At 44.5% G+C, this 25,081-nt stretch overlaps 1 long non-coding RNA gene and 3 other non-coding genes across 4 annotated transcripts in view; 1 reads left to right on the top strand and 3 right to left on the bottom strand.

The window, feature by feature from the left end:
- Nucleotides 1-24,757, bottom strand: part of LOC129392070 (uncharacterized) — a 41,154-nt gene extending 16,397 nt beyond the window's left edge. The window contains exons 1-2 of the long non-coding RNA XR_008617134.1: nucleotides 24,486-24,757; nucleotides 24,059-24,210 (exon numbers count right to left, since the gene is read on the bottom strand). This is a non-coding gene — a long non-coding RNA (uncharacterized lncRNA). The remainder of the gene's footprint in view (nucleotides 1-24,058; nucleotides 24,211-24,485) is intronic.
- Nucleotides 8,179-8,251, top strand: TRNAV-AAC (transfer RNA valine (anticodon AAC)). The gene has a single exon. It is a non-coding gene; the product is annotated as a tRNA-Val (tRNA).
- On the bottom strand, nucleotides 14,040-14,113 carry TRNAN-GUU (transfer RNA asparagine (anticodon GUU)). The gene has a single exon. It is a non-coding gene; the product is annotated as a tRNA-Asn (tRNA).
- TRNAH-GUG (transfer RNA histidin (anticodon GUG)) lies at nucleotides 17,809-17,880 on the bottom strand. The gene has a single exon. It is a non-coding gene; the product is annotated as a tRNA-His (tRNA).
- Nucleotides 24,758-25,081: the final 324 nt, after the last annotated feature.

Raw genomic sequence — 25,081 nt, 5'->3', positions numbered from 1 at the left:
ATTATGCAAATAGTAGCCATAAAGAAGCTGCAGTGGCTATACTAACACCAGACAAAATAGATAGGAGACTTTACAACAAAAAAATGTTACCAGAGATAAAGAGTGATATTTTATAACAATCAAAGGGTTAATCCATCAGGATGATGTAATAGTTTTAAACACAGTGCATCTAACAGAGTCCCAAAATGCATGAAGGAAAAACTGACAGAATCACAGGGAGAAACAGACAATTCAACAATAATTATTGGAGACTTCAATACCACACTTTCAGCAGCGGATAGAACAACCAGTCAGAATAGCAGGAGGAGACAGAAGATTTAAACAATGTGACCTAACAGACACCTATAGACAGTGCACCCAACAAGAGCAGAATAGAATTTCTCTCAAGTGCACCGAGAACATTCTCCAGGAGACTATTCACTAAGACATAAAATAAGCTAAAATACATTTAAAGGGATTGAAGTCATATACAGTTTGGGACATCTCACACACCAATACTACAGTCTAGAAACAGGGTGGCAAGTGGGTTGGGTAGTCTGTCCTCCTTCCTTCACTTTGTCATGAATGTTCAGTGGCACTTATGGAGGTGGCCGTGGTCCCACAGGTTATGTGTAGGCCATCAGCCTGGAAAAGCTAGGCAGCTGAAGAGAAGAGATAGATATTTCAGGGAAGTTGCCCTAGTCTCAGGCTCACAAAATCAGGGACGAATTGATACATAGGAAGTAAGCAGAGGTCAGGCGATCACTTTCTGTCCTGCCTGTCTGTGCCTCTCTTTAAAACCTCAGCTTCTATGTCACTAGATCCCACTGCGCAGGAGTGCTGTGGTCACGACCAACAACCATAGACCCATGATCTTAATGTTTACTATGCGCTGGCTGAGACTTCAACCACAGGTCAATAGCTTTGGGTCAACACAACTATCAGTCAGAGTTCTATGAAAACTGCTCTGGGCATAAGGAACAGCATGCGTTTCCAAGTCATCCCAAATTAGGTGGCCACTGCACGTATTCAAAGAAACATATGAAAAGTATTTCAGTGACTTTGACAAGTTGGAAAGAAACCCTGTGGCGCTAGGATGACATTTACAAGTGACAAGCACGACATCTTATATACAGATTAAAACACAAAGCAACGTACAGGAGAAGAGGAGGGCAGGACTGGAGGCAGGGTGGTCAGACCTGATTTCAAGTTTAATGAGAAGCCTACATGCTTCCCTAGTGAGTAAAAAGAAGCCACCATAACATTGGTCTCCAGCAAGAAGGTAAATAAAACACAATCTGGCCGGTAATCCTTATAAATTAATTATGCACACATGGAGCACAGTATTATACTCAGGATTTTTCCCCCACAATATTAAAATGGTATGGAAAAAACTAGAGAATCAAAGAAGAATACCAAGACTATCTAAAAGTTTTCAATTTTTCATTTTCTTTTTTTGAAATTTTAAAATTTGTGTAAGGGTTGACATGTAGTATTCATTTATAATTTACATTTTTTCATATTTATTTTATCCCTTTTCTCTTTTTAAAATTTATTTTTTTCTTTGATTTCATTTTCCAGAAAGTTGCCAATTTTACTGTATTTCATTATTTTTTTTGCAAAAGAACCAGATTTTAATTTTTATTTCATTTTTCATTCTACTGCTTTTCTCTTTACTGACTCCTTACTTCTTCTTATTAGAGGTTTGAGATATAATTTACATATACCAAAAATTCACCATTTTAAAGTATGTAGTTAAGTGATTTTTAGTACATTCACAAAATTTTGCAACCATTCATCATTAAAAATTTTTTGCTTTATTATTTTTTCTGCTTTCTTTAAGTTGCACATTTTTGTTCTTTTTCTTGCTTGTTAGGCTAATACTTCATTTTTATTCCTTTAAAAATAATAAAATAATTTTGACTGTGTATTTACCCCCTTAATATGACTAAAAGTTTTCAATTTTTCTGTAATAAAAGTGTCTTCATGATAGTCCTTAAGACAAAGAATTTGGGAAAATCTCGATTCCTTGATGTTTTCTACGCTTATAAGAATAAACAGTACAAAATAGGCTTGAATTTTAGAAGGAGACAGGTCTGTGGTTTCAGTACGAGAGAGTACCTGCTGAGGGGGTGTCCCCATCACTGGTGACCTTCAGAACAGACCCGGTGGCCTTGAGTCTCAGTGTGGCCTAGGCAACTAGAAGACAGGGGCTCCCAAGATTCCATGACAGCCCCACCTTCCATTTCTGTTACTGCGGCTCCTCATGGTTACCTGCACACTGGGTCCTCCCTCGGGCACTCTTGTCAGAGCCTGACCTCTGAGCTTTGGCATCTTGTGCCTTATTTTTGTGGTTAAGGATTCTCAGCTGTGGAATGCTGACAAAGTCTGGCAGGAGCTAAGTAAAGAATTACATCTGCATTCTTTACACATGTTTAAATACATTTTTTCACTTAATGAAACCTTATTGAGGTATAATTTACATACTATAAAACTCACCCAATATAATTGTATGCTTCAGTGATTTTAGTAATTTGCCAGGCAGTGCGGCCATCACCAGAATCCATCACTTGTTTTTAATTTATTATTTGTTTGGGTTTCTTCTCTCCAGGTTTTGGCTCTACATCTTCCACCATAAGCTTCAGCATGGCAGTATCTCTCACCACTTTCTCTGGTCCGAGAACAGAAATGAGCATCCTGGAAACCAACCAGTACTTGCGCTCCCATCTGGAAAAAAGCAAACAGGACTTTCGAGACCTCACAGAGAAATTCCTCATGTCCCCAGCTACTGCCAGCTGCAGAAATACAGTAAGTCTTATGGGTCCACAGTCACCAGAGTGATAAATGATTGTCCATCTTCCCTCCAAGCACCTAAACACCCTCCAGACTTTCTTTTCTCTTCTTCATCAAATCAAATAAAATAAATCTCATCCTTACTATACTCCTAGAAAGGTGGAAGTGGGTAGTTTACCCTCATTTTGCAGAGGATGGAAACACTGAGGCACAAAGGAGTAAAGTTTGCAGTGAGAATGTATGGAGGAATAGAGGCTGAGATCTCGGTTCAGGCACTAAACTTTCTCTTCTCTCCCAGGAACACGTGTCAGATCCTTGTTGGCTTAAACGTGTCAGGATTTAATTCAAACTTTTATGAGCACCCATTTGCAAAGCACAGTTCTAGCGGCACTCGGGGAGAAAGAAGTGATAGGAGACCCCACCTACCTTAAAGGAGTTTAAAGCTCTCTGTTCCCAAGTGAACCACAGATATCTGGAGATGAGAACATCAATAACAGAGAGCAGAGGGGTGGAGCTGTAGTGACTGAGGAACACGGGAGCGAGGGCATGAGAGGGACAGGGATATAAGGGGAGGATTCTTACTGACACTGAAATTGAGTTTGCTTTCAAATTTCTACCATTATTTTTCAGTAAACCAATGGAGTATAAAATTTGCTATCCAACCTTCTGACATGGGCCAAAAAGTAAAAATTTAAGCCTACTTGTAAAAGAAGTGAAAAGACAAGCTTTGGGGTGTGGGAATGTAAGGTTTTTTAGTATCAATTATTATAATCATAACACAGCTTTTTTTGAAACTGCAGAAGAATACAGGTATCATCCAACATCTTCGTGTAAAGGTAATACAGTGCAGTGATTAAGAGCATGTACCCTGGCACCAGACTTCCTGGATATAAACCCAAGTTATTTATCTTCTCTCTGCCTCAGTTTCCACATCTGTAATGGTACTAGGACTAGTATCTACCTCCTCAGGCAGCAGTGATGATTACAGGATGATAATTCTCAAAAATCTACTAGAAGAGGGCCTTGGCAAACACTGTATTAGTTCTGCCTCCAGACTAACACAACATCTGCTAGCATTTGAGCATATGTCTTTCAGAGTTTTTTCCCTTCATACACATTTTTACACAGTTTGTATCCAGATAAACTTTAAAACCTTTGAGGGACCTCCCTGGTGGCGCAGTGGTTAAGAATCCGCCTGCCAATGCAGAGGACATGCATTTGAGCCCTGGTCGGGGACGATCCCACATCCCTCGGAGGAACTAAGACTGGGCGCCACAACTACTGAGCCTGCGCTCTAGAGCCTGTACTCCACAATGAGAGAAGCCACCACAATGAGAAGCCCGCGCAATGAAGGGCAGCCCCTGCTCACTGCAACTAGAGAAACCCCACGCACAGCTATGAAGACCTAACACAGCCAAAAATAAATGAATAAATAAAAATTTTTAAAAATCTTTGAAATATTGGGGAATTACAGAAACTCTCAATGTGGGACAACTGTCAGCCTTACAGTCCTTGGAGCCTTCTCCCAAACATGGGAAATTCCTACTCCATGCCCCAGGTTAATATTCTACTTAAGAGGCTGCAAGGCTTGGTAAAGTTTTGGAGTCAGAACTCAGGGTGTGTGAATTCTGACTTTGCTTCATTCCAGTTGAATCATCTTGAGAAAGTTATTATACCTGCCTGTGAGCTTCTCTTTCCTCAGCTGTAACATGGGGAGGAATCAAATGCCACGTAGTTGGGAGGCTGAGGAATCAGATGTGGAAATCCCTGCGTAGAGCCTGCTACCGAGGTTACATCTGTCCCCGGGATGGACGCTGCCTCCTCCCTTGAAGGCAGTGACTGCAGCAGCCTGTCCAGCTTTCCCCTGAGGCAGCGTCTCTGTTTCCCCAGAGTGTGAAGAGTACAAAGACCTCATTGAATCTGTGCTGGAGGAGGAAGTGCTGTTTGAGGAGGGGGAGCTGGCAGAGAAGATGAGACCGCTGCAAGGCTTGGGTAAGGAGGAAGCTGTGTGGGAAAGTGTGTGAAGTGGGGAAGCCCAGACTTACAAAATAAAGAGCAAATCTGTGCAAGGAGAAAGGCAGAAATGTACACGGCAGGCCCAGAACTAGACAAAGACAGCCTGCGGGGTTGTGGGAACTGGATGGTGGACGAGTTAGGCCTCTGGATTCTCCCTCAAATACTATATGAATAAAATGGAGACACATGCCTCGGTTGGAATACTAGCAATGTGGCTTCTAGCTGTGTGACCTTGGGCAAATGTACTTAACTTTCCAGCGTCTCAGTTACCTCAGCTACCTCATCTGTAAAACGGGGGTGGGGTGGGGTGAGGAGCCCTAAAGCTGGGCCTCTTGGGAGCTGCAATTTCCTCCGCTGAGAGATCACTCGTGGTTCCAGGTTCATTCTTTAGTTTAAAAGGTTGGTGACTAGGATAGTGGTGGCAGGACCTGAGCTTTTCATGGACAGAGGTTTGAACCCATACATAGGTGACTGTTTCCATAGTGTAGTGGTTATCACAATTGCCTCATACGTGTAAAGGTCCCCGGTTCGAAACCGGGCGGGAACGTATTTATATTCCCATTCAAGAAACTAAAAAGGGGGGCGGAAGGTGTGTGGCATCGGGTGGACCTGCATTTTCCTTGGCCCAAGATACTTGGGAAGAGTTTCGTTACTACCTGAAAGCCTAATCTGCACTAGGAACCAGCCCTCCTTTCTCTGCTTAGTCATATTGCAGACCAAGCCACAGCCAGTTAATCCAAGGAGGGCACAGGACGAGACCGACTTCGGGGTACCTTTACATTTGAAATCCCCTCACCTCCTCCTCTGGCGCCTAAATCTCTGCTACACGCTGACACGTATTATGTCTCTGAAAACCAAGTAGTAGTACATCCCTGTGAAGCACACTTGGCTTTCCCTCGCCCCAGCACACGTGCAGAACAATTAGATTTGCGTGACAGAACAAAAGAGAACAAATTCAACCCTGCACCGGGGGCTCGAGCCAAAGACCCAAAGATGAAGAACGTCAGGCTCTGCGAACTGAACTGGCCACGGAGGAAACGGAGCCGGTAAATGTGCCATTATCAGGAGACCCTCCAGCATCAGGTCAGAGATCAGTAAGTAGACGGATCCGCTTATCACCCGCTGAGAACCAAGTCTGCCCCCTGACTCATAAGGAATCTGAGGTTCAGAAAGAGAGCATGACCTGTCCCCACACCTGGATTCCGGATCTTCCCCTCAGTACCTGCGACGCCTGCCTTTCTCCCGCCTTAGATGACGCCAACTCCAGGTCCTAAGGCTCCGACCAAGAGTTTTCTCTGACGCAGCGTTTTCCTCAGACCCCACATGCAATTAGTTAGGACTTGGTGTTTGCTTCTCGGTCCAGGTGGACTTTGGCCTACACAGTCCCTCCTTTTCGCGACTCTGGACTTGGGCAAACGACTCTCCTGATAAAGGCGGGGAAATCAGTGTAACGCTCGGCTCCCTCACCCTGAACCTCGGATGGGGGCGTTGGGCGACCCTTGCGCTTTTTCCTGGGCTGCGTCCCTCTTCCGGGCCCGTCCTCGAGGCCAGGGGCGGGGCCGGGTGCCCTCAGCGCGCTCCTCTCGCGGGCTCTGGAGCCCCGCGCCTTCCCTTGCGGCTGCAGGGAGGCTCCAGGGCCCGCCTGATCGGGTTTGCGGGCCCCAGCGGCGCGGGTGTGTGTTTGTGGTCCCTCGGGGGCCCGCTGTCCCAACGCCCCTGTCGGGAAAGGACAACCGCCCCCTCGTCCTGTCCACGTGGGACGGCAGCGCGCCGGACGCGCCTGAAAGACAGCGAATCCGTTCCTCTGGCTGCGCGTGGGAGGTGAAAACTGGAACCTGGAGGGGAGCGAAAAGGGGGGAAATCTCATGAAATGTCCTGATCTAAAGCTACTTTCAAGTCCGCCTCTTTGGGGACTCAGCCCTCCAGCGCTGGCGAGGATGCTGCAGACCGGTCGCACCCTCGACGGCACTTGGAGTCGACGCGGAACAAGGCAGAGCCCCGCGGCTTGGGGGTCAGTGCGCACGCTGCCCGCGCCTTCCTCGGGGTCGGAGCACTTGAACGTCACGTGTGAAGGAAACGCGGTGACCGCCACACTAAGCAAGAAGAAAAGTAACCGCTGGAGAAAATGGCACATGCTTCCCCAAACTTGTAAAGCTTTACTTTTAAAGGAAACCAGACAGGAAGACACAGACACACAGACAGACAACGTTGCATTAAAGTCTTTCAGCAAAAAGAAAGTCGTCTGCCTGCTGGCCGTGTGCTGTGAGGTGAGCACGAAACCCCCTTCAGGCACCGGCTTTCTGGGAAAACCGCCTTTACCTCTTTGTCTTCCTAGGTTAAAATTCGCTCTCCATGACCTGTTGAACTGGAAAATTATAAAAGGCAAATAAAAGACGTTTCAGACATTGTAAAAGGTAAAACAAAACTGTTCCTCAAGAAGAATGTCAAGTACGATGAGGGAGGAATGAACAACCGTGAGATCGGCGTGGACCGCGCCTGCGTCCTCCGCGGCTTTCTGCTGGGCCTGGTCTTCAAACGAAGTCGATACAGGCCGGGAAGCGCGGCTCGGCCTGCGTTGATGTTCGATGTTTTTCCAACAGCCAAATGACCTGAGACGTCAGCCTTTGCTAGGGTTCCTGCTAAACGTGAAAGTGTGATTAAAGTACAGGACTTCAACTAGACGACTAGAATAAGCCACAGCGCCAGGAACCTGAGGAAGCCCCTTTGCCGGGAGACGCAGGAGAAGGGCTGCTACGAAAGGGCTTTCGAGGAAGGAGCGGGCGGGTCAGGCGCAACAGAGCAGAGGGGAGGGAGGGGAGGCAGCGATGGTGGAGGGAAGGGAGGGAGGGGAGAGGGAGGGAGGGGAGGGGAGGCAGCGATGGTGGAGGGAAGGGAAGGAGGGGAGAGGGAGGGAGGGGAGGGAGGGGAGGGCGGGTCCTATGGTTCCCGGGTGGATTCGAAGCATCGATCATTTCCAAGAGCCCAGAGCACTGACCGCCTGCGCCGTGAAAAGGGCCACCGAGGCGCGGGTCCGCAGCCTTGGAGGGGCGGTGTCCACGCCGCTGGGATGCGAGGTCGCCTAGGGCTCAGGCTCACTTAACCCCCGGCTCCTGGGGCTTCCGGGAGCTGGAGAGTCCGAGGGGGCGGCTCTTGCACTCGGTGCATAGCTGTGTGTTGGATGCGGGATCGGGAAGTGAGGCTGTGGGGGCCCCAGGGACCTCGCTTTGGGGGAGGCGAGGAATCCTAAACTAGGGCCTCTCGGGAGCTGCAGCCTCCTTACCTGAGGGCTCGCCTGTGCTCCCAGGGTCCTTTCCTTTCGAAAATATTTGTGGCCAGCCGTGACAAGAGATACAGTTCTTGAATGTGTCATTAGGCACCTGAGCACGAGCTGTTTCCGTAGTGTAGTGGTTATCACGTTCGCCTAACACGCGAAAGGTCCCTGGTTCGAAACCAGGCGGAAACAGGTGGTTTCTTCTTTGAAACTAACGTTCACGTTTAAAAACCGAAAAACGGGCGAGTGGGATGGATTGAGGTAACGCGTGCAACTGTATTTTTATCCCCCCGAAATACAGGAGGAGTTCCCTTATTGCCTGAAAGCCTACTTAGCACTAGGAACCATCCCTCCTTTGTCTGCTCTGTGTCACTTTGAAGACAAGGCCACAGACAGACCAAGAAGGGCACAGGACAAAGCCAAGTTAAGGTTATTTTTACATTCGGAAATCCCCTCACCTTCTCATGTGGCGCCTAAATCTCCTCTACACGCTGACACGTATTTTGTCTCTGGAAACAAGAAGTTTATCCCTGTGAAGCTCACTTGCTTACCCCACCTCAGCACACTTGCGGAACACGCTGATTTGCGTGACAGAACAAAAGAGACCGACCCAACTCCGCACCGGGTGCTCGACCCAAAGACATGTAGACGAATTTCAGGCTCCAGAACTGCAGCTGGTAGGGGCACGTGAAGGAGTCCTTACACGTGCCATTATCAGGAGAGACACTGTAGTGAGGTCAGAGATCAGGAAGTAGACGGAATCGCTCATCAGCTGCTGAGAGCCAAGTCAGCACCTGACTCATAAGGAAACCGAGGTTCAGAAAGAGAGCATGACCTTGGCTCTGCCGCACACAGCGCTAAAGCTAGACCAGGATGGAACCCAGCCAGTTACCTTGCGGCCTGGCCTCAGAGCCCAAAGCGTCGCCCAGGACAGGAGGGGTGAAAGGTGATGAGCAGCGGGGCAAGTGCTGGGAGCCTTGCACAGCTGCCTTCAGCCGCGGGCCGCTGGGAATCGCCTCCTTTCCTGCTCTAGGCGTCTCAGGAATTTAATTTGTACTTTCACAGTTTCCACCTGAAGACACTAAGTTGGACGTTTTGCGTGGCTCCCTGGTTGTCTAATGGTTAGGATTCGGTGCTTTCACCGCCGTGACCCGGGTTCAATTCCCGGTCAGGGAAGTGTCCTTTCGCTGGCATCCTGATTTGTAGTTATGTATTCATTCCACTGTGTCACTCCCCAGAGTGGGGCTCTGATAGAGCCTCTATACTTTGAGGATTCCAGTGGATAGCATCCAAGGTGCTTTTTACTGAACTTTCATGCTGAAATGTAACTCCGAAGAAAACCCAAAAAGTTTAGCTTTACTGTATCATAGAGATAAATTAGTATGTACCTAGTGTGCTAGGTACAAGAAAAAAATTCAAGTTGATAATAAAGATAAATCTCGAATACTTTTGACACTCTAGAGAATTCTAATAATTAACATATGATTGTATAGAAAATGTTATATTTCTAGAGATGACCCCTTGTATGCATCTCACCAGTTTAATAATTTCGGTCTAAAAACTACTTTATGTTGTTTTACAAATATTACAATAATATGGAACATATGGGTAGCATAGTACTCTAGTTTCATGAGTCCTGGATTTATTTTCTCTTCAAAATTCTAATAACATTGAACTGCCTAAATTTTTATACTAGTTTTACTTGTTTAACAAGAAATTTTAAATCCAATAAATATTTAAGCTTATGCAATTTAAAATCATGTTTTCCAGTAAATTAAATATACCATAAATATATTTTAAATGGAGATTTACTATTATAATTCTAGGAATCAGAGTAACTTAATTATTCCACTTACAATTTGGGGTATCATTTACTGTATGATTCCAACATGCATTTCTCTATTATGTGTCAGCTCAACTTTTGATTTTAAGATCTATTTCTATCTTTAAGTTCTTTGATTGATATTAAATTGATTGATGTGTGGTCTTTGCCTGTATAATTTATAATTGAGATAGAAATGAGAAACACTGTTCTCCTATGATGCTGCCTCGTATTTTTATAGATTAGAGAATGGCCATATGTGAACAGGTTGAGAGGAGGCTCAGGTAATGTTTATGGGAGATTGATGACTGTGGCCATCAATATAACTGCAAGAATTGTAGAACACATGGAACATCTGCTCCAGGAGGTAGGGAGCTGGCACTGAAAGCCTCCTGTTTTCCTAGAGTGCTCGTTTATTTAATAAAACAATGTTTCTGGTTCTAGGTTACCTACCTCTAGGCCTGAAGTCATCCATCTTACTGTTCTTCATTATGCTTCTCTTGTCTCTATCACTTCTAGAGCCCCTAGGCCAAGGTGGGCAGATAAGCCTGGGAAAAACTGCCAGGAACCAATTATGTTCCCGCTGCACTGCCCTTTTCGATGCCTCCAGATGTGGGCTCCACAGGGCAGAGACCTTGAGTTGGCTCACGATGCAGCATCTCTCTCCCCCTCCCCCCATGGCAAGGCCTAGCATCTAGTAAGTGCCTAATAAGTGCTCAGTGATTGAAGGCAATCTAGTGCAATGTCCTGGAAAGCTGAAAAGGAGAAGAAAGTAGGTAGATTGGTGGAGGCCTAGAGTATGAGAGACAGAGAAAGACAGACAAAGACACACACTAAGAGAGTAGAGAGAATGTCCAAGAACTAGATTTAGTGTGTAAAAGCCTAAGAGCTCATGTGTGCTCATGAGATTCAACAGAAGAACCCAGGGAACATCAACCAATAACTCTTGGCATCCAGGTCTGCACAAGATGGATTGTCAGGTGCAGAATCCTGTTGGTCACGGTGATTTGTCTCAACTTGGATAATTTTTGCAGAAACAGCCAAACACTGTCAAGGAATCATATAGAGACTGTCATTAGCATGCTAACACAGCCTTGAATAAGAGGGTGAACAATCATTAGATGTGTGCATCCAAGATGGCAAAAATATATTCATGAAGAAAAGGGAAGAAGAATAAATGTCTGAGACCAGTGTTTTTTTCCCCCTCCTATCCATAAACTGTTTAGTATGAAGCAATTGGAAGTCATTCTGGTCAGTCTTCTCTGCACCTGAATAAGTAGGTCACCACCAAAAATAATTACAATTATTGGAAGACTTTCTAAACATCTTGTAAGTTTAGCTGCTGAACATGTGCAATAAGGTATCTCTGAGTAATGTCCACATTGGACTTTTGTTGTACCTCTGGCTTAGTTGAATCAGGAGGGCGCCACTCCCCTTGTTAGAGTATCATATAGATGTATACAAAGTTTGTTGTGATGGCAAGAATATGAAGAAAAAAGTTCTTTCATGGAGCTGGAAAAGTGGGAATACAAACTGGCACACCTGCTACTGAAATCAAACTAGGAACACATAAGGAGATGCCTTCAGCCTCTGACAAAGGTGGAATGACAAAAACCAGATTTACCCTCCTGCCTGAAATTTCACCCTCCCCTCTTGCCTGCCCCCAAAGGGAAAAAAAAGGCAAATGCATAATGTCAGTTTTCTAGACACAGAAAATCGGGCAACAGAGGACAGCAATCTCTGAGAGATGAGAAACAAGCTGAGTCCTGCCGTTGGCCCACATTAATGCTTTCAGAGAGTTTCCAGGTTGGGCATGAGGAGGGCTATCTGAGACCAACTCCTTAGATTGTGGAGATGAAGCTGAGTGTTGGTGGAGAGCAAAGCAGCTAGAGTTCACAGAACAAAGGTCCAGTGATGAGAGAGAGAGAGAGTGAATCCAAGGATATGAAAGAGTCTCCCTCAAGTACTAAGCAGAGTTCTGATAAGAGCATGCTTGTGAAGAAATGCCTGAGACCAAGAAAAGAAATTTTTGAAAAGATTATGGAACAGTGCCTGGTGTTCACACAGGACAGGCAATTGTACTCACCACCACCAGCCAGACTAGACTACTCATATAATTCATGAGCCTTTGAGAAGAACACTCAGCCCTAGAATAATCAGCCCTAGACTGATCTACCTAAAAAATCATAAAGCAAGATCCAAAGAGATCAAACCATTTACAAGTCACCTAACTGTACTCCAAAACAAAACTCAAGATAATTCATAGGAATACCAAAATAGCTAGTATCCAGAAGGGAAATTTTGACAATGTCCAGCATCCAAGCAAAAAAAATGCCAGGCATGCAAAGAGGCAGGAAAATATGATGCAAAAGGAAGAATATAATCAATCAAAATTGCACCAGAACTGACACGATGTAAAAATCAGCAGAGAGGAGTTTAAACAGTTATCATGACTATGTTACATATGTCCAAAGAGTTCATTAGAAGTGTGGAACATACAAAAATGGCAAAAAGCAAACTCTAGAGATGAAAACTATAACATCTGTGAATCAATAACAGATTAAACATTGCAGGAAAAAAGATTAGGGAACACAAAGCCTTGAACAACTGAAAATATCCAAAATGAAACTCCAGTTAAAATTTTTTTTTAACTGATCATAGCATCATTGAATCGTAGAGCAATTTTAAAAGGCCTAATATAGGAGTGTTTGGAGTCTCTGAAAATACCAGGAGAAATTTTTTGAAGAAACAATTTTGAAGAAACATGACAGAAAATATTCCAATCATAATGAAAATTATAAACCTGCCAGTCCAGGGAGCCAAATGAACCCTGAGTACAAGGAACATAAAGAAAACCATACCTAGTCACATTATAATTAAACTGCTCAAATCCATTGAAAAATAAAATAAAATTCCCCAGTGCAGCCAGAGAGAAAAGACACAGTACACACAGAAAACAAAAAGATTATGTCACATTTCTCATCAAAAGCAGTGGATGTGAGAAGACAGTGAAGCAACATTTTTAAAGGACTGAAGGAAAAAGAAAAGTCAAGGTGGAATTCTATGCCCCCCCCAAAAAAAAACTCTTTGAAAAATGAAGGTGAATGACAACATTTACAGACATACAAATGCTGAAAGACTGCATCGCCAGCAAATCCATAATGCAAGAAATGTTAAAGGAATCCTCCAAGAAGAAGAGAGCTCACATCAGATGGAATTCTGGATATACACAGAGGAATGAAGTCCTACTCTATAGCACAGGGACCTATATTCAATATCCTGAGATCAACCATAATGGAAAAGAATATGAAAAAGCATATATATACATATACATATATATGTGTATGTATATATATATAAACCGAATCACTTTGCTGTACAGCAGAAATTAACACAACATTGTAAATCAACCACACTTCAATAAAAAAAATTTTAATAAAAAAACCAAAGGAATGAAAGGACAAGAGACATAATATCTGCATGGGAAAATATATGATTTTTTATTATCAATTAAATCTCTTTAAAAACATGGGAGAGTTTAAGGAAAAGTAATAACCTTGGATTTTTGGTTCATAACATATGCAAAGTAAAATTCATGACAACAAAAGCATAAAGGCAGGCAAGCAAGAAATGTGAAGAGGTATGACATCACTTGAAGGCAGGCTGTGGTAAGTTACAGATGTCTGCTCTAAAGCCTAAAGCAATCAATGAAATAACAAGAGAAAGAGTTATAACTAGTAAGCCAACAAAGGCGAGAAAATGGAATTATATACAAAACCATGTATAAGCTATGATAGAGTAATTGCTCTCCCAAGATTCTACCCTATAGCCATGTGTACAAGAATGATGACTGTAGCATTATTTGTAATAGGAAAAGCATAGTACCAAATTAATTGCAAAAGTATATGGAAAGGGTTAAATAAAGACTAGTACAAACAGTGTAAGAAACCTCATTGGTAAAAGGAGTTTACAAGGTAAAGATGATGAGTCTACTCTTTCGTGAATTCCGGGATTCCCAGTGCTTTCCTCCAGAGATCCTCTCTGAGGCTCAGTGATTAGCTGGACTTAGGTCGTCCTGTGTCAGGGGGCAGGAGCATGGGAGAGGATGCGCAGACTAGAAACCTTGGTACATCCTTTACATTCTAAAAGGGTGAGACGCGTCCCTGGGTGGGCTCGAACCACCAACCTTTCGGTTAACAGCCGAACGCGCTAACCGATTGCGCCACAGAGACTCGAGGGGCCCTTTGTCCTCAGACCCACAGAGAGCAAGCATGCCTACCAAGCTAGGCGGAGCCTCTTGCCTTTCCCAGGACAGCGGCGCCGGCTCCAAGCCTCGGACAACCGGAGAGGTGGAGTCCACGCAGCGTGTTTGTCCCATGGGGAAGCCATGCATTGGGCGATTCCGAAGGCAGAAGGGCAACCGAGCGTCCCCACTAAGCATTGCTCCACACCCGCCGATGCCAGCGCCCCGGAGACGGCCGGGGCCTGAGCCGAGTGGGGACCAAGGGAAGCTGAGCGCCCGGTGGGCTCCGTGACGGCTCCCGGTTTGCTCCGCCTTCACCCGACCATCTGCCCCGCAGGTTTAGTAGGTGTGCTCGGTATGGCGGCAGCGGGAAAGAGATCAGGTCCAAAGAGAAAACGTGAAAAGCAGCGAAAGCAAGCAGAGGCATGGATGAGACAGCGAGACCTCCCAGGAAGCCTGTGAGGAGGTTCGGGCCAGATTCTGAGATGAGAGTTGTTTTTATTAAGTAGCAGAATGGCGAGGGAGAATCGGAGAAGAGCGTGAAAGAGAGAAAAGCACGAACATCTGTAGGTGTCCAAGAATAAAACAGCAAAAGCAGTGTGAGTATATTTATGTCAAGAAAGTCACCTGCAGGCCTGTGGTGCATTGTGATTGTATAGTGGATAACACTGCATAGCGGCTGCAGCAACCTCAGTTCAAATCCAAGCTATAGAAAGGTAGTGTCTATGACCTGTCTTTCCATTTGCTTTTTTTTAAATTGACCTATAGTCGATTTACACTGTTGTGTTCATTTCAGGTGTACAGCAAAGTGATTCAGTTATACATACATATCTATTTTTTTCATGTTCTTTTTCCTTATAGGTTATTCCAAAATATGGAGTATAGGTCCCTGTGTTATACAGTAGGTCCTTGTTGGTTATCTATTTTATATATAGCACTGTGTATATCCCAAACTCCTAATTTATCCCTCCCTCCCTTTCCCCTTTGGTAACCGTAAGTTTGTTTTCTACCTCTGTGGGTCTACTTCTGTTTTTTATATAAGTTCATTTGTATCGTTTTTGTTTTGTTTTGTTTAGATTCCACATATAAGCGATATCATATGATATTTGTCTTTGTCTGGCTTACTTCATTTAGTATGATAATCCCTAGGTCATCCATGCTGCTGCAAATGGCAATATCTCCTTCTTTTTTATGGCTGAATAATATTCCATCCATTTGCTTTTAACGCCAGCACCAGCTATGCCCCTTAGCAGTGGTTGGAGAGCAGAGTTTGCCGCTGGCCGCAGAGCACGATGCGGTGAGAAGGAGTAAATCCCACAGTGCACAAACCCGCGGGCGCCAGTCAAAGTGAAACCTAGGATGGTTCCTTGTCTCACTGTTGAGCAGAACATATCCCCAAAGTTGAAATACCGCCTCTCAAGGAGCCTTGTCTATAGCTTGCACTAACGAAATGACATGGTGATTGCCTTTTTTTCCGGTAAAGATATTTCAAATATCAGTGGGATTTTTTACACTAAAGGAGAACGAGTTTTTAATGAGTTTACAATAAAATGCAAACTAGTTGTCATGGTCTACACCAACCTGCCTTCATCCACCATCCACTGATTTTTATGGGAACAGTAAATCATTGAACTATAGTTCACATAGTGTAAAAAGCACAAATCTTTAGGGCATAGGCACAGTTTGTTGAAATTTGGCAAATGTAATCGCCACCCAGATCGAGTTATAGAAAATTGCCATCATCCTAAAAATGTCACTTGAGCCCCTTTCTAGGCAATTCCTACACTAGATCACTTAGTTAATTACTATTCTGAAGTTTATTACAATAGATTACTGTTGCCCGCTCTTGAAATTCAGATGAATGAATGTACATTTTTGGTAACTGACTTTTGTTTCATGCAACATTTTTTTCATTAAACATATTCATATTATGTATATCATTTATTAATTTTGGTATTATTGGAGTAATTTTGGTGGGGGGTTGGTTTTAATTGGTGTTCTTGATGAATATTCTTGGTGTTTTGATGAATATGCCATATCAATCTTGTTGTATACTTGTGCATTCATAGAAGTATTGCAACTGCTTGGTCATGGAGTAGGTACAAGATGAACTTTATTAGAAAGTGCCAACAGTATTTTAGAATGATTTCAAACCAGCCATACTACAGATGCAATTGCTCCACACTTGTGTCAGCATTTGGAGCACGAATTCTTTTAAGTTACAGCCATGCTGGAGGGTGTGTAATGATACCTCCTTATAGTGTTAATGCTTATTTCCCTGATGAGTAAAAATGTCAAGAATATTTTCTTATAACTTTTGGTCATTAAAATATCTACCTTTGTGATCCAGGAAGACCCCGGCTTAGCCTCCCCAGGAAAAGGAAACGGGGTGGTGTGGTCGGTCGCTGCCGTTCAGATGGATCCTCCAAAGCATCTCTCAGAGACAGAGACCCAGGCTCGAAGTGTTCCGAGTAGCAACAGGTTCATATCCAATGACTGGCCCAGCATCAGCGGACGTGCTGGGCCTCCCAGGCCTTTGCCATCTCCATGCACTCGTCAGTTGAGGGAGGGAGGAATATATTTTTAAAATATTCTCTTTCAATCCATTCATTCACATTCATTTCCCTGAGTAATTTGAGTTTCCAATTCATCTCACTACCACAAGGGAAAGTTGTTATCAGCGATGTAAGCAGAAGGTAGGTGTAAAAATCAACACCAGAATATCAATAGGATGGTGATCTAGGTAAATGCCCCAACTTCTCCAGCTGCTGGGTTTTTTTGTTTGTTTGTTTTGTTTTGTTTTTTGCTGCTGTTGTTTTGAATCCCCGTGGTCTCTACTAGGCATTTCCCCTTTTCCTTTGGACACTTGCTTAGACGACCTGTTAGGATAAATGTTATGTCCACTGTAAGGCAAGAGGAGGGGGAGCGGGGCGGACCAAGCCAGCAGAGGCAACAGTAGATGAGACAGCACAGTGGCTGCGGGTGTCTGTGATTCTGGAGCCGCTGCCGAAAGGCGGTGAGTCTGGTGGGCGGGCGCGTGTGTTCTGCGTGTGGGGGGAGGGGCGGGGGGATTGGGAGATCTTCGCTAGAATTTCTTTGCGGAGAGTGGTTCGGTTCGGGTGGAGGGGAGGATGATGACCCTGAGAGAAGGATTGTGGCCTGTGGAGTATGTACTTAGAGCCACCAGCAGAAGTACCATGATCTTGAAGGTGCTTTCTCCAGGGCAAAGTCTTGTCCATTGCCTTCATGACGTGCTGACCTCTGTGATTCCCCTACTTGTGGGAAACTCGACTTCAGAATCTCTGCCTGATAATACCTAGATAGTAAAAAGTATATATTCATTTACGTGAATTTGAAGAAAGAACAAGCTTAACCTGAGGGGTGGACATCAGAATAGTTTAAAGTAGCAGTGGACGGATAGGCATTACCTGGAAAGTGTGTCAAAGGGCTTCATCCATGTATCAAAGTGTTTCATCCATACATGTGGTAAAAATTTTCTATGTCGTGATCCTCGTGATGATTTCACATCAAATAGCTGTCCGTTAATGATTTGTGCGTTTCTTTCTGTTAATAATACACCTAAATAATTTCCTTTTTGGATTAAAAATTGGCGGTCACATGTCTGAGAACCCAGTGTAGACCGGGTGTAAGAAAAGGGAAAGCAGACGCCAGGTGCAAGGGTAATGCCGTGACTCGGATTTGAACCGAGGTTGCTGCGGCCACAACGCAGAGTACTAACCGCTATACGATCACGGCGCGCCATATTCCAAGTGACAACAACTACCCTTGATGTATGTCATGTAACATAAAAGGATTCCAGTCACCGCGCCGCTTTATTCTTGGAAATGGTAGGTATTCGTATTCTCTCACTCATGCCCGAGCACCAGTTTCCCCTCTTTTCCTTTCAATTCTGACACATGATGATAGAACAAAAGAAAACCAAAAACCAATTCTCATTTCCCCAAATCCGGCACGGGCTTTCTGGGAAGTCTCGTTGTCCTCGTCCCCACCTCCCCGGCTTCTTTCCCGCCTCTTGCGTTTGCCCCTTTGGACCAACCCTCCCCAGCCCCTGGTTCAGGCTCCCGCCCCACCGATCGCGGCCGAGCGGAGGGAGGGCGGCGCCCCCCCTCCCCCGCGCAGAAGATCGGGTGAAGGAGGAGCAAAGAACAGAAAGAACCATTACGAGCCCATCGGACACTCAGCTTCCCTTGGGCCCCACTCGGTTCAGGCCCGGGGGCGTCTCCGGGGCGCTGGCATCTGCGGCGAGGACGCTCGGCTGCCCTTCTGCCTTCGGAATCGCCCGACGCACGGCTTTCCCACGGGACGAACGCGCTGCGTGGACTCCACGTCTGCGGTTGTCCTAGGCTTTGGAGCCGGCGCCGCTGTCCTGGGAAAGGCGAGAGGCTCCGCCCAGCGCGGAAGGAGTGATTGCTCATCCCGGGGGAAACGGGGAAAATAATGTTCCTTTGTCTCTGTGGCGCAATGGGTTAGCATGTCGCGGTTAATCGAAAGGTTACTCCTTTTTAGGAAATACTCAAAGGCACCGTGGTTTTTTCCTACACTGAGCATACTTTCCGGAAAAGGCTCCGCCACTAGGACCCTCCTGTATGTGTCTGGTGCATAAGAGGAGAGCCTAAGCCAAGAGCATCGAAGAAGAGATTTTCAGGACAACAAGTCACTGGGAGTCCAGAATTTCCTGAAAGAGTGCAACTAGCAACTGTATCTCTTCACATTTCTCTTCTGCCTGTCTTTATTGCTATTGTTGTCATGCATTTTACTTTGCATATGTTATAAACCCCACAATCCATCGTTATTTTAAAAAATCTGTCCCACGTTTCTAAAGAGATTTAAATAAGAAAAAATCATATTTTTCCCATGCTGATACCATTTCTGTTTTCCTTCATCCCTTTGTGCACATACAGATTTCCGTCTGATGTCAGTGTTGTTCTTCCTGGAGGACTCCTTTAACATTTCTTGTGATGTGGGTCTGCTGGTGATGAAGTCTTTCAGCATTTGTATGTCTGTAAATGTCATTATTCACCTTCATTTTGGAAAGACTTTGGGGGAGGGAGTCATAAAATTCCACCTTGCCTTTTTTGCCTTCAGTCCTTTACAGAGGTTGCTCCACTGTCTCCTCACTTTCACTGCTTCTGATAAGAAATCTGACATTTATTTTTGTTTCTGTATGTACCCTATCTTTTTCCTTTGGTCCCTTTGGGGATTTTATTCTTTTTCAATGGATTTGAGCAATTTAATTATGATGTGACTAGATGTGGTTTTTTCATGTTTCTTGTGCTCATTCATTTTGTTCATTTGGCTCATTGGATCAGTGGGTTTATAATCTTTACTACGACTGGAATTTTCTGACATTGTTTCTTCAAAGATTGTTTCTTCTCCCTATGTATTTTCAGGGACATCAGTCACGCAAGTATCAGGTCTTTTAACGTTGCCCTACCACTCAATGACACTATGTTCATTAAAAACATTTTTTTTGACAGTGAGTTTCATTTTGGATCTTGTCAGTTGTTTCATTTTGGATCTTGTCATTTCATCTTGTCAGTTGTTCATGGCTTTGTGTTCCCTAATCTTTTTTTTTTCCTGCAATGTCTAATCTGCTGTTCAACCTGGTGAACTTATTGTCTTAGATGTTACAGTTTTCATCTCTAAAGTTTAATTTTGGCCATTTTTGTATGTTCCACATTTTTAATTAACTTTTTGGACATATGTAACAGTCATGATAACTGTTTGAAGTCCTCTCTGCTGATTTTTACATCATGTCAGTTGTGGTTCAGTTTTGATTGATTGATTAGTCTCCTCCTTATGCATCATATTTTCCTCCCTCTTTACATTCCTGGCATTCTTTGATTGGATACCAGACATTGTCAAAGTTTCCCTTCTTGGGCACTGGCTATTTTGGTATTCCTATAAAACTTCTTGAGTTTTGTTCTGGGGTACAGTTAAGTGACTTGTAAACAGTTTGATCCCTTTGGATCTTGCTTTGATGATATTTTAGGTAGGTCAGTCCAGGGCTGATTATTCCCACCACTGAAACAAGAGTTTCCTGGATGTTATTCCCAATAGCCCATGAATTATGTGTAGTCCAGTTTGGCTGGGGGGAGCAAGTACAATTGCCTGTCCTGAGTGAGCACCAGACATTGTTCCATGATCTTTTTAAAAGTTTCTTTCCTTAGCCTCAGGCAGTTTCTTCATAAGTATACTCTGCTTATTACTCTGCTGAGTACTTGAGGGAGACCCTTTCATATCCCTGCATTCTCTCTCTCCCTCTGTCTCTTATCACTGGATCTTTGTCCTGTGAACTCTAGCTGCCTTGCTCTCCACAGTCCAAGGAATTGACCTCAGATCCCCCTCCTGGGGCTCAGCCTGGAAACTCTCTGAAAGCAGTAAGCTGGGCCAATGGCAGGACTCATCTTGTTTGTTTCTCATCTCTCAGGCGTTGCTGTCCTTTGCTGCCTGATTTCCAGTGTCTTGAAAACCAGTATTTCATGTCTTTTGTCCTTTTTTTCCCTTTAGGGGTGGGGAAAAGGGGGAGAGAGATTTAGGCAGGAGGGTAAATCTGATTTCTGTCACTCCACCTTTGTCAGAAGCTGAAGGCATCTCTTTATGTTCTTAGTTTTACTGCAATAGGTGGGCTAATTTATATTCCAGTGTATTTTTCCAACTCAAGGAAAGAGCCTTTTTCTTTATAGTCTTACCATCACAACAAACTTTCTGTACATCTATCTGTTACTCTAACAAGGGGAGTGGTGCCCTACTGACTCAACTAAGTGGGAGGTACAATAGAAGGACAATGTAGGCATTACCCAGAGAGACCATATTGCATATGTTCAGCAGCTATATTCTCAAGATGTTTGGAAAGTCTTCCAATAATTGTAATTGTTTTCAGTGGTGACCTACTTAACTGAATCCAGAGACCAGCCAGAATGACTCTGGATTGCTTCCTGTCAAGCAGCTTATCAGTTAGAGAGGGAAAAAACAAACAAAAAAACAAAAAACACTGGTCCCAGACATTTATTCCTCTTCCCTTTTCTTTATAAATTTCATATTTGCTTTGGTTGGATGCACACGATCTAATGACTGGTCTCCCTCCTATACCAGGATGCATTTGCATGCCCATGACTGTCTTTATCTGATTTCTTGACAGTATGTGGCTATTTCTGCAAAAATTATCCCATCTGAGACAGATTGTTGCAACCTACAGAATTCTGCACCCAATAATGCCTCTTGTGCAAACCTGGATCCTTAAAGTTATTGGTTCAACTTCCATTGATTCCTGTGTTGAATCTCATGAGCAAACAAGAGCTCTTTGGTTTTCGCATACTAAATCTAGGATGTTTCTAGGTTCTAGGATATTTCCCTGTCTCTCTCTTTGAGTGTTTACCTATCTGTCTCTCTCTGTCCCTTATACTCTAGGCAGCTGTGGATCTTACCCACTTTCTTCTCCTCCTCTTCAGCTTTCCAGGACCTTGCATTAGGATGCCTTCGATCAGCAAGCACTTATTAGGTGCTTACGGTACCAGAACCTTCTCCAGAAGAGATGCTGCATCAGAAGCAAACTCAAGGTCCCTGCCCCTACTGCATCCGTATCTGAATGACTCCACATCTGGAATCATCAAAAATAAGAATCACAGCGGGAGCAAACCCTGTCATGTCTTTCCCAGGCTTATCCACCTGCCAGAGCCTAAGGGCACCAGCAGTGAGTGAAACAAGAGATGCATAACACAGGGGAAAATGGGTGACTTCAGATCTAGAAGGCAAATAACCAAGAATCAGGATTTTTTAAAAAATAAACAAGGACCTCAGGTAAACAACAGGTCCTTACTTCCTGGCTTAGACAGTCCATGTGTTTTACACTTCTTCAAGTGACATGATGGCTACATTCACCAACATCTCCTAAAGGTTCCCACACATCTTAATCTTTTAACCTATGGCCACTCTATAATCTATAAAAATATGAGGCAGCATATTAAAACAGTGTTTTGTTATTTCTACCTTAATTAGAAATTCTCCAGGCAAAGGTTACACATTAATTAACCCAATTTAGTATCAGTCAAAGAACTTAAAGATAATGATAGATCTTAAAATCGAAAATTGAGCTGAATTGTAACAGAGAAATGCAAGTTGGAATCACATATTAGATGATACCTAAAAACATTTACCCCAAAATTTTAAGTGGAATATTTAAGTCACTATGATTTCTAGAATTATAAGAGTTAATCTTCATTTAAAAGATATTATATGGTATATTTAATTTACTGGAACACATAATTTGTTTTAACTTTTATTGGAATATAGTTGATTTACAATGTTGTGCTAGTTTCAGGTGTGCAGCAAAGTGAATCAGTTATACATATACATATATCCACTCTTTATTAGATTCTTTCCCCATATATGTCATTACACAGTATTGAGTAGAGTGGAACACATAATTTTAGATTTTGTAAACATAAATATTTATTGGAATTAAAGTTTGCTTAAGGGATACTAAAACCAATACAGGAAATTTAGGGAGTTCACTTTCATTAGGATTTTGAATAGAAAATAAATCCAAGACTTATACAAACTAGAATACTGTGCCACCCATATTTTCCACATTGTTAGAAAATCTGTAAGACAACATAAAGTAGTTTTTAGACCAAAATTATTAAACCACTGTGATGTATACAAGGAGTTCTCTCTGGAAGTATGATAGGACATAAATATTTTCTATGCAATTATACATCAATTATTAGAATTCTCTACAGTGTTAAAAGTATTCGAGATTCATCCTAATTATCAACCTGAATTTGTTTTCTTGTACCTAGCATGGAGAGCACTAATTTATCTACAGCAAAACCTTTTTTATTTTCCTGAGTTACATTTCAGCAAAACACAAAGTTCAAGGAAAACAAAACAAAACAAACATGGTTGCTATCCACTGGGATCCTGGAAAGAGAAGTTGGATCACTACCTCACTTTGGAGGGAGGCACAATGGAATATGTACGGTAAACCGGGATGCCTCTGAGCTTGGATTCAGACTGGACCTGGGACTGGGTCAAGGCCAGGACAAGACACGACTAAGCATTATTATCATAGGGCAGCCAACCACCTGACAGCGCCCACGCAGGCAATTCTGGAAAGCTCTTGAGAATACTCCCCCTCCTTTAACGCATTTCCCATCTGGTCCTCTCATCCTCCCAAGCACTACAGGGAAGGATTCGTCACCTTTGTGTCCTGTCAGAACCCTTTATGCTCCCTGCAGGGCACAGAGATCCAGGCAACAGCCAAGGGGCAGCTGCACTCCCCTGAACGGCCTTTCCCGAGGTAGGCGGTTCCAGCGCTCAGGCGGACCCAAGACCCCACTGCCCGCCAAGGCAACCGGGAGGAGACCGGAGGGCAGCCGGTCCGGGGGGATTCCTACGAGCACAGAACGTGCCCGGCCTGCACTTCGCGGGGAGCTGAATAAAACTCCTCCTGAAGCTTCTCTACAGCCTGAAGAGAACGGATTTCAGGTTCCTGAAAGGGCAAGGGGGCCTCCTCGCGAGGACAAAGGCTTCCCCTGGTCTTGGAGGACAAGTCCCGCAGAAGCTGGCTTGGAGAGACACGCCAAACGAAAGGAGCAATCTTGAGTGGAAGATGTCTGCAAGGAACTCTCAAGTGATGCCGCCATTCTTATATACGGAGAGAGAGTGAGAAACCCAACGTGGGAAAATGTTTACTGTGCACTTACGTACAGAATATATGATGTTATTACTCTTGCAACCTTTTTGTATGTTTCAAAGGGTTTTGGTTTGGGTTTTTAATGAATTTTTGGAACTCGAGTCCCAGATTCTCTTGGGATGAAAACTGTGTAAATAAGACTTCGGGTTTGTAACATGCAGGGAGAAAAGAGCCGAGGCGACAGCTGGCCAGCCCAGGCTGTTCACTACATCTCACCTCCTCCAGCCTGCGCGATGTCAAGGACCCTGAGGCCGGGACTCACCGGCATTTGGGGACTCCGTGCAGAAGCTCTTCTGCACCTGAACCTTGAAGCAAAACACAGCTCTGGTCGGGGCAGGAGGAGGAAGACTTTCCTGCCAGTGGAGACGCTGAAGGGGAAAAAAAGGAAGAAAATAAACAAACAAAAAAACCCCCGCTTCCCTGACCGGGAATCGAACCCGGGCCGCAGCGGTGAAAGCGCCGAATCCTAGCCACTAGACCACCAGGGAACCACTGAGGAGCCCCGCTTAGCGGCTCCAGATGAAAACCGTAAAAGTAAAGACTACGCTTCAGAGACCCGGAGAGCAGGAACGGAGATTTCCCAGAAGCCCAGGGCTGACTGCAGCTGTGCGAGGCTCGCAGCCCTTGCCCGGCTGCTCCTCACCCTTCACCTCTCCAGTCTTGGGCGACGCCTTGGGCTCTGAGACAGGACACAAGGTCCGTCCTGGTCCAGCTTCAGCGCTGGGTGCTGCCGAGCCAAGGTCATGCTCCCTTTCTGAACCTCGGTTTTCTCTTGAGTCAGGTGCCCACTGGGATGTCAGCAGGTGATGAGCGGATCCGTCCACTTCCTGAGGTCTGCCCTGGCTCTGGGGGCTCTCCTGCCAACGGCGCCGGTACGGGCTCCTTCCCCTCCGCGAGCAGCTCAGTCCGTGGAGCCTGACATTGTTCATTTCCGTGTCTTTGGCTCGCGTCCCCGGTGCACAGTCGGGTTCGGTCTCTGTTGTTCCGTCACGCAAATCAAACTGTTGCGTAAGTGTGCCGACGTGGGGGAAAGCCAAGTGTGCGTCACAGGGGTGAACTTGTGTGAAGCCAAGCCAGGGAGGAACTCCTTGGTTTTCAGAGACATGAGTCGCGTGAACATGTGGAAGGGATTCAGGCGCCTGCTTAGTAGGCGAAGGGATTTCCGGATGTAAAAATGACCCGAAGTCAACCTTGTCCTTTGCCCACTTGGATTAGCTGGCTGTGGCCTGCACTCCGCAG

This window comes from Physeter macrocephalus, chromosome 4, assembly GCF_002837175.3.
Source record: "Physeter macrocephalus isolate SW-GA chromosome 4, ASM283717v5, whole genome shotgun sequence".
Lineage (NCBI taxonomy): Eukaryota > Metazoa > Chordata > Mammalia > Artiodactyla > Physeteridae > Physeter > Physeter macrocephalus.
The sequence above is the reverse complement of the archived record's forward strand: the minus strand, read 5'-3'. Positions and strand labels throughout refer to the sequence as shown.